The following is a 10,418-nucleotide window of genomic DNA, read 5'->3' on the forward strand; positions in this document are numbered from 1 at the left end:
ACTTATTGTTATTTTTATACTTATTTTTGTTTTCTTCTTATTTTTATACTTATTTTTATACTTATTCTTATTTTTATACTTATTTTTATGCTTATTCATATTTTTATACTTATTTTTGTTTACTTCTTATTTTTATACGTATTCTTATTTTTATACTTATTTTTGTTTTCTTCTTATTTTTATACTTATTTTTATACTTATTCTTTTTTTTACACTTATTTTTATTTTGTTCTCATTTTTATACTTATTTTTGTTCTTATTTTTATACTTATTTTTATACTTATTGTTAGTTTTATACTTATTTTTATTTTTTCTAATTTTTTACTTATTTTTATACTTATTTTTTATTTCTTCTTATTTTTTAACTTATTTTTATACTTATTCTTATTTTTATACTTATTTTTTTATTTTTATTTTTATACTTATTTTTAATACTGATTCTTTTTTTTATACTTATTTTTGTTTTTTCTTATTTTTATACCAATTCTTATTTTTATACTTATTTTTGTTTGTTCTTTTTTTTATACTTATTTTTATACTTATTCTTTTTTTTACACTTATTTTTGTTTTGTTCTCATTTTTATACTTATTTTTGTTTTCTTCTTATTTTTATACTTATTTTTATACTTATTCTTATTTTTATACTTATTTTTGTTTTTTCTTATTTTTATACTTATTTTATACTTAAACTTTTTTTTACACTTATTTTTATTTTATTCTTATTTTTATACTTATTTTTGTTTTGTTCTTATTTTTATACTTATTTTTATACTTATTGTTAGTTTTATACTTATTTTTATTTTTTCTAATTTTTTACTTATTTTTATACTTATTTTTTATTTCTTCTTATTTTTATACTTATTTTTATACTTATTCTTATTTTTATACTTATTTTTATATATTTTTTGTTTTATTCTTATTTTATTTCATTCTTATTTTTATACGTATTCTTATTTTTGTTTTCTTCTTATTTTTATACTTATTTTTATACTTATTCTTTTTTTTACACTTATTTTTGTTTTGTTCTCATTTTTATACTTATTTTTTTACTTATTCTTATTTTTATACTTATTTTTGTTTTGTTCTTTTTTTTATACTTATTTTTATACTTATTCTTTTTTTTACGCTTATTTTTGTTTTGTTCTCATTTTTATACTTATTTTTGTTTTCTTCTTATTTTTATACTTATTTTTATACTTATTGTTATTTTTATACTTATTTTTGTTTTCTTCTTATTTTTATACTTATTTTTATACTTATTCTTATTTTTATACTTATTTTTTTTATTTTTATTTTTATACTTATTTTTAATACTGATTCTTATTTTTATACTTATTTTTGTTTTTTCTTATTTTTATACCAATTCTTATTTTTATACTTATTTTTGTTTTGTTCTTTTTTTATACTTATTTTTATACTTATTCTTTTTTTTACACTTATTTTTGTTTTGTTCTCATTTTTATACTTATTTTTGTTTTCTTCTTATTTTTATACTTATTTTTATACTTATTGTTATTTTTATACTTATTTTTGTTTTCTTCTTATTTTTATACTTATTTTTATACTTATTCTTATTTTTATACTTATTTTTATGCTTATTCATATTTTTATACTTATTTTTGTTTACTTCTTATTTTTATACGTATTCTTATTTTTATACTTATTTTTGTTTTCTTCTTATTTTTATACTTATTTTTATACTTATTCTTTTTTTTACACTTATTTTTATTTTGTTCTCATTTTTATACTTATTTTTGTTCTTATTTTTATACTTATTTTTATACTTATTGTTAGTTTTATACTTATTTTTATTTTTTCTAATTTTTTACTTATTTTTATACTTATTTTTTATTTCTTCTTATTTTTTAACTTATTTTTATACTTATTCTTATTTTTATACTTATTTTTTTATTTTTATTTTTATACTTATTTTTAATACTGATTCTTATTTTTATACTTATTTTTGTTTTTTCTTATTTTTATACCAATTCTTATTTTTATACTTATTTTTGTTTTGTTCTTTTTTTATACTTATTTTTATACTTATTCTTATTTTTATACTTATTTTTGTTTGTTCTTTTTTTATACTTATTTTTATACTTATTCTTTTTTTTACACTTATTTTTGTTTTGTTCTCATTTTTATACTTATTTTTGTTTTCTTCTTATTTTTATACTTATTTTTATTTCTTCTTATTTTTTAACTTATTTTTATACTTATTCTTATTTTTATACTTATTTTTTTATTTTTATTTTTATACTTATTTTTAATACTGATTCTTATTTTTATACTTATTTTTGTTTTTTCTTATTTTTATACCAATTCTTATTTTTATACTTATTTTTGTTTTGTTCTTTTTTTATACTTATTTTTATACTTATTCTTATTTTTATACTTATTTTTGTTTGTTCTTTTTTTTATACTTATTTTTATACTTATTCTTTTTTTTACACTTATTTTTGTTTTGTTCTCATTTTTATACTTATTTTTGTTTTCTTCTTATTTTTATACTTATTTTTATACTTATTCTTATTTTTATACTTATTTTTGTTTTTTCTTATTTTTATACCAATTCTTATTTTTATACTTATTTTTGTTTTCTTTTTATTTTTATACTTATTTTTTTACTTATTCTTATTTTTATACTTATTTTTGTTTGTTCTTATTTTTATACTTATTTTTATACTTATTCTTTTTTTTACACTTATTTTTGTTTTGTTCTCATTTTTATACTTATTTTTGTTTTCTTCTTATTTTTATACTTATTTTTATACTTATTTTTGTTTTCTTCTTATTTTTATACTTATTTTTATACTTATTCTTATTTTTATACTTATTTTTATGCTTATTCATATTTTTATACTTATTTTTGTTTACTTCTTATTTTTATACGTATTCTTATTTTTATACTTATTTTTATACTTATTCTTATTTTTATACTTATTTTTATGCTTATTCATATTTTTATACTTATTTTTGTTTTCTTCTTATTTTTATACTTATTTTTATACTTATACTTTTTTTTACACTTATTTTTATTTTATTCTCATTTTTATACTTATTTTTGTTTTGTTCTTATTTTTATACTTATTTTTATACTTATTGTTAGTTTTATACTTATTTTTATTTTTTCTAATTTTTTACTTATTTTTATACTTATTTTTTATTTCTTCTTATTTTTATACTTATTTTTATACTTATTCTTATTTTTATATATTTTTTGTTTTATTCTTATTTTATTTCATTCTTATTTTTATACGTATTCTTATTTTTATACTTATTTTTGTTTTCTTCTTATTTTTATACTTATTTTTATACTTATACATTTTTTTACACTTATTTTTATTTTATTCTCATTTTTATACTTATTTTTGTTTTGTTCTTATTTTTATACTTATTTTTATACTTATTGTTAGTTTTATACTTATTTTTATTTTTTCTAATTTTTTACTTATTTTTATACTTATTTTTTATTTCTTCTTATTTTTATACTTATTTTTATACTTATTCTTATTTTTATACTTATTTTTATATATTTTTTGTTTTATTCTTATTTTATTTCATTCTTATTTTTATACGTATTCTTATTTTTATACTTATTTTTGTTTTCTTCTTATTTTTATACTTATTTTTATACTTATTCTTTTTTTTACACTTATTTTTATTTTGTTCTCATTTTTATACTTATTTTTGTTCTTATTTTTATACTTATTTTTATACTTATTGTTAGTTTTATACTTATTTTTATTTTTTCTAATTTTTTACTTATTTTTATACTTATTTTTTATTTCTTCTTATTTTTTAACTTATTTTTATACTTATTCTTATTTTTATACTTATTTTTTTATTTTTATTTTTATACTTATTTTTAATACTGATTCTTTTTTTTATACTTATTTTTGTTTTTTCTTATTTTTATACCAATTCTTATTTTTATACTTATTTTTGTTTTCTTCTTATTTTTATACTTATTTTTATACTTATTCTTTTTTTTACACTTATTTTTGTTTTGTTCTCATTTTTATACTTATTTTTGTTTTCTTCTTATTTTTATACTTATTTTTATACTTATTCTTATTTTTATACTTATTTTTATGCTTATTCATATTTTTATACTTATTTTTGTTTACTTCTTATTTTTATACGTATTCTTATTTTTGTACTTATTTTTGTTTTCTTCTTATTTTTATACTTATTTTTATACTTATACTTTTTTTTACACTTATTTTTATTTTATTCTCATTTTTATACTTATTTTTGTTTTGTTCTTATTTTTATACTTATTTTTATACTTATTGTTAGTTTTATACTTATTTTTATTTTTTCTAATTTTTTACTTATTTTTATACTTATTTTTTATTTCTTCTTATTTTTATACTTATTTTTATACTTATTCTTATTTTTATACTTATTTTTATATATTTTTTGTTTTATTCTTATTTTATTTCATTCTTATTTTTATACGTATTCTTATTTTTATACTTATTTTTGTTTTCTCCTTATTTTTATACTTATTTTTATACTTATTCTTTTTTTTACACTTATTTTTATTTTGTTCTCATTTTTATACTTATTTTTGTTCTTATTTTTATACTTATTTTTATACTTATTGTTAGTTTTATACTTATTTTTATTTTTTCTAATTTTTTACTTATTTTTATACTTATTTTTTATTTCTTCTTATTTTTATACTTATTTTTATACTTATTCTTATTTTTATATATTTTTTGTTTTATTCTTATTTTATTTCATTCTTATTTTTATACGTATTCTTATCTTTATACTTATTTTTGTTTTCTTCTTATTTTTATACTTATTTTTATACTTATACATTTTTTTACACTTATTTTTATTTTATTCTCATTTTTATACTTATTTTTGTTTTGTTCTTATTTTTATACTTATTTTTATACTTATTGTTAGTTTTATACTTATTTTTATTTTTTCTAATTTTTTACTTATTTTTATACTTATTTTTTATTTCTTCTTATTTTTATACTTATTTTTATACTTATTCTTATTTTTATACTTATTTTTATATATTTTTTGTTTTATTCTTATTTTATTTCATTCTTATTTTTATACGTATTCTTATTTTTATACTTATTTTTGTTTTCTTCTTATTTTTATACTTATTTTTATACTTATTCTTTTTTTTACACTTATTTTTATTTTGTTCTCATTTTTATACTTATTTTTGTTCTTATTTTTATACTTATTTTTATACTTATTGTTAGTTTTATACTTATTTTTATTTTTTCTAATTTTTTACTTATTTTTATACTTATTTTTTATTTCTTCTTATTTTTTAACTTATTTTTATACTTATTCTTATTTTTATACTTATTTTTTTATTTTTATTTTTATACTTATTTTTAATACTGATTCTTTTTTTTATACTTATTTTTGTTTTTTCTTATTTTTATACCAATTCTTATTTTTATACTTATTTTTGTTTGTTCTTTTTTTTATACTTATTTTTATACTTATTCTTTTTTTTACACTTATTTTTGTTTTGTTCTCATTTTTATACTTATTTTTGTTTTCTTCTTATTTTTATACTTATTTTTATACTTATTCTTATTTTTATACTTATTTTTGTTTTTTCTTATTTTTATACCAATTCTTATTTTTATACTTATTTTTGTTTTCTTCTTATTTTTATACTTATTTTTATACTTATTCTTTTTTTTACACTTATTTTTGTTTTGTTCTCATTTTTATACTTATTTTTGTTTTCTTCTTATTTTTATACTTATTTTTATACTTATTCTTATTTTTATACTTATTTTTATGCTTATTCATATTTTTATACTTATTTTTGTTTACTTCTTATTTTTATACGTATTCTTATTTTTATACTTATTTTTGTTTTCTTCTTATTTTTATACTTATTTTTATACTTATACTTTTTTTTACACTTATTTTTATTTTATTCTCATTTTTATACTTATTTTTGTTTTGTTCTTATTTTTATACTTATTTTTATACTTATTGTTAGTTTTATACTTATTTTTATTTTTTCTAATTTTTTACTTATTTTTATACTTATTTTTTATTTCTTCTTATTTTTATACTTATTTTTATACTTATTCTTATTTTTATACTTATTTTTATATATTTTTTGTTTTATTCTTATTTTATTTCATTCTTATTTTTATACGTATTCTTATTTTTATACTTATTTTTGTTTTCTTCTTATTTTTATACTTATTTTTATACTTATACATTTTTTTACACTTATTTTTATTTTATTCTCATTTTTATACTTATTTTTGTTTTGTTCTTATTTTTATACTTATTTTTATACTTATTGTTAGTTTTATACTTATTTTTATTTTTTCTAATTTTTTACTTATTTTTATACTTATTTTTTATTTCTTCTTATTTTTATACTTATTTTTATACTTATTCTTATTTTTATACTTATTTTTATATATTTTTTGTTTTATTCTTATTTTATTTCATTCTTATTTTTATACGTATTCTTATTTTTATACTTATTTTTGTTTTCTTCTTATTTTTATACTTATTTTTATACTTATTCTTTTTTTTACACTTATTTTTATTTTGTTCTCATTTTTATACTTATTTTTGTTCTTATTTTTATACTTATTTTTATACTTATTGTTAGTTTTATACTTATTTTTATTTTTTCTAATTTTTTACTTATTTTTATACTTATTTTTTATTTCTTCTTATTTTTTAACTTATTTTTATACTTATTCTTATTTTTATACTTATTTTTTTATTTTTATTTTTATACTTATTTTTAATACTGATTCTTTTTTTTATACTTATTTTTGTTTTTTCTTATTTTTATACCAATTCTTATTTTTATACTTATTTTTGTTTGTTCTTTTTTTTATACTTATTTTTATACTTATTCTTTTTTTTACACTTATTTTTGTTTTGTTCTCATTTTTATACTTATTTTTGTTTTCTTCTTATTTTTATACTTATTTTTATACTTATTCTTATTTTTATACTTATTTTTGTTTTTTCTTATTTTTATACCAATTCTTATTTTTATACTTATTTTTGTTTTCTTCTTATTTTTATACTTATTTTTATACTTATTCTTTTTTTTACACTTATTTTTGTTTTGTTCTCATTTTTATACTTATTTTTGTTTTCTTCTTATTTTTATACTTATTTTTATACTTATTCTTATTTTTATACTTATTTTTATGCTTATTCATATTTTTATACTTATTTTTGTTTACTTCTTATTTTTATACGTATTCTTATTTTTATACTTATTTTTGTTTTCTTCTTATTTTTATACTTATTTTTATACTTATACTTTTTTTTACACTTATTTTTATTTTATTCTCATTTTTATACTTATTTTTGTTTTGTTCTTATTTTTATACTTATTTTTATACTTATTGTTAGTTTTATACTTATTTTTATTTTTTCTAATTTTTTACTTATTTTTATACTTATTTTTTATTTCTTCTTATTTTTATACTTATTTTTATACTTATTCTTATTTTTATACTTATTTTTATATATTTTTTGTTTTATTCTTATTTTATTTCATTCTTATTTTTATACGTATTCTTATTTTTATACTTATTTTTGTTTTCTCCTTATTTTTATACTTATTTTTATACTTATTCTTTTTTTTACACTTATTTTTATTTTGTTCTCATTTTTATACTTATTTTTGTTCTTATTTTTATACTTATTTTTATACTTATTGTTAGTTTTATACTTATTTTTATTTTTTCTAATTTTTTACTTATTTTTATACTTATTTTTTATTTCTTCTTATTTTTATACTTATTTTTTTATTTTTATTTTTAAACTTATTTTTAATACTGATTCTTATTTTTATACTTATTTTTGTTTTTTCTTATTTTTATACCAATTCTTATTTTTATACTTATTTTTGTTTTAATCTTTTTTTTATACTTATTTTTATACTTATTCTTATTTTTATACTTATTTTTGTTTTCTTCTTATTTTTATACTTATTTTATACTTAAACTTTTTTTTACACTTATTTTTATTTTATTCTTATTTTTATACTTATTTTTGTTTTGTTCTTATTTTTATACTTATTTTTATACTTATTGTTAGTTTTATACTTATTTTTATTTTTTCTAATTTTTTACTTATTTTTATACTTATTTTTTATTTCTTCTTATTTTTATACTTATTTTTATACTTATTCTTATTTTTATACTTATTTTTATATATTTTTTGTTTTATTCTTATTTTATTTCATTCTTATTTTTATACGTATTCTTATTTTTGTTTTCTTCTTATTTTTATACTTATTTTTATACTTATTCTTTTTTTTACACTTATTTTTGTTTTGTTCTCATTTTTATACTTATTTTTTTACTTATTCTTATTTTTATACTTATTTTTGTTTTGTTCTTTTTTTTATACTTATTTTTATACTTATTCTTTTTTTTACGCTTATTTTTGTTTTGTTCTCATTTTTATACTTATTTTTGTTTTCTTCTTATTTTTATACTTATTTTTATACTTATTGTTATTTTTATACTTATTTTTGTTTTCTTCTTATTTTTATACTTATTTTTATACTTATTCTTATTTTTATACTTATTTTTGTTATTTTTATTTTTATACTTATTTTTAATACTGATTCTTATTTTTATACTTATTTTTGTTTTTTCTTATTTTTATACCAATTCTTATTTTTATACTTATTTTTGTTTTGTTCTTTTTTTATACTTATTTTTATACTTATTCTTTTTTTTACACTTATTTTTGTTTTGTTCTCATTTTTATACTTATTTTTGTTTTCTTCTTATTTTTATACTTATTTTTATACTTATTGTTATTTTTATACTTATTTTTGTTTTCTTCTTATTTTTATACTTATTTTTATACTTATTGTTATTTTTATACTTATTTTTGTTTTCTTCTTATTTTTATACTTATTTTTATACTTATTCTTATTTTTATACTTATTTTTATGCTTATTCATATTTTTATACTTATTTTTGTTTACTTCTTATTTTTATACGTATTCTTATTTTTATACTTATTTTTGTTTTCTTCTTATTTTTATACTTATTTTTATACTTATTCTTTTTTTTACACTTATTTTTATTTTGTTCTCATTTTTATACTTATTTTTGTTCTTATTTTTATACTTATTTTTATACTTATTGTTAGTTTTATACTTATTTTTATTTTTTCTAATTTTTTACTTATTTTTATACCTATTTTTTATTTCTTCTTATTTTTTAACTTATTTTTATACTTATTCTTATTTTTATACTTATTTTTTTATTTTTATTTTTATACTTATTTTTAATACTGATTCTTATTTTTATACTTATTTTTGTTTTTTCTTATTTTTATACCAATTCTTATTTTTATACTTATTTTTGTTTTGTTCTTTTTTTATACTTATTTTTATACTTATTCTTATTTTTATACTTATTTTTGTTTGTTCTTTTTTTTATACTTATTTTTATACTTATTCTTTTTTTTACACTTATTTTTGTTTTGTTCTCATTTTTATACTTATTTTTGTTTTCTTCTTATTTTTATACTTATTTTTATTTCTTCTTATTTTTTAACTTATTTTTATACTTATTCTTATTTTTATACTTATTTTTTTATTTTTATTTTTATACTTATTTTTAATACTGATTCTTATTTTTATACTTATTTTTGTTTTTTCTTATTTTTATACCAATTCTTATTTTTATACTTATTTTTGTTTTGTTCTTTTTTTATACTTATTTTTATACTTATTCTTATTTTTATACTTATTTTTGTTTGTTCTTTTTTTTATACTTATTTTTATACTTATTCTTTTTTTTACACTTATTTTTGTTTTGTTCTCATTTTTATACTTATTTTTGTTTTCTTCTTATTTTTATACTTATTTTTATACTTATTCTTATTTTTATGCTTATTTTTGTTTTTTCTTATTTTTATACCAATTCTTATTTTTATACTTATTTTTGTTTTCTTCTTATTTTTATACTTATTTTTATACTTATTCTTTTTTTTACACTTATTTTTGTTTTGTTCTCATTTTTATACTTATTTTTGTTTTCTTCTTATTTTTATACTTATTTTTATACTTATTGTTATTTTTATACTTATTTTTGTTTTCTTCTTATTTTTATACTTATTTTTATACTTATTCTTATTTTTATACTTATTTTTATGCTTATTCATATTTTTATACTTATTTTTGTTTACTTCTTATTTTTATACTTATTTTTATGCTTATTCATATTTTTATACTTATTTTTGTTTACTTCTTATTTTTATACGTATTCTTATTTTTATACTTATTTTTGTTTTCTTCTTATTTTTATACTTATTTTTATACTTATACTTTTTTTTACACTTATTTTTATTTTATTCTCATTTTTATACTTATTTTTGTTTTGTTCTTATTTTTATACTTATTA

Source organism: Mixophyes fleayi, chromosome 7 (assembly GCF_038048845.1).
Source record: "Mixophyes fleayi isolate aMixFle1 chromosome 7, aMixFle1.hap1, whole genome shotgun sequence".
Taxonomy (NCBI): Eukaryota; Metazoa; Chordata; class Amphibia; order Anura; family Limnodynastidae; genus Mixophyes; species Mixophyes fleayi.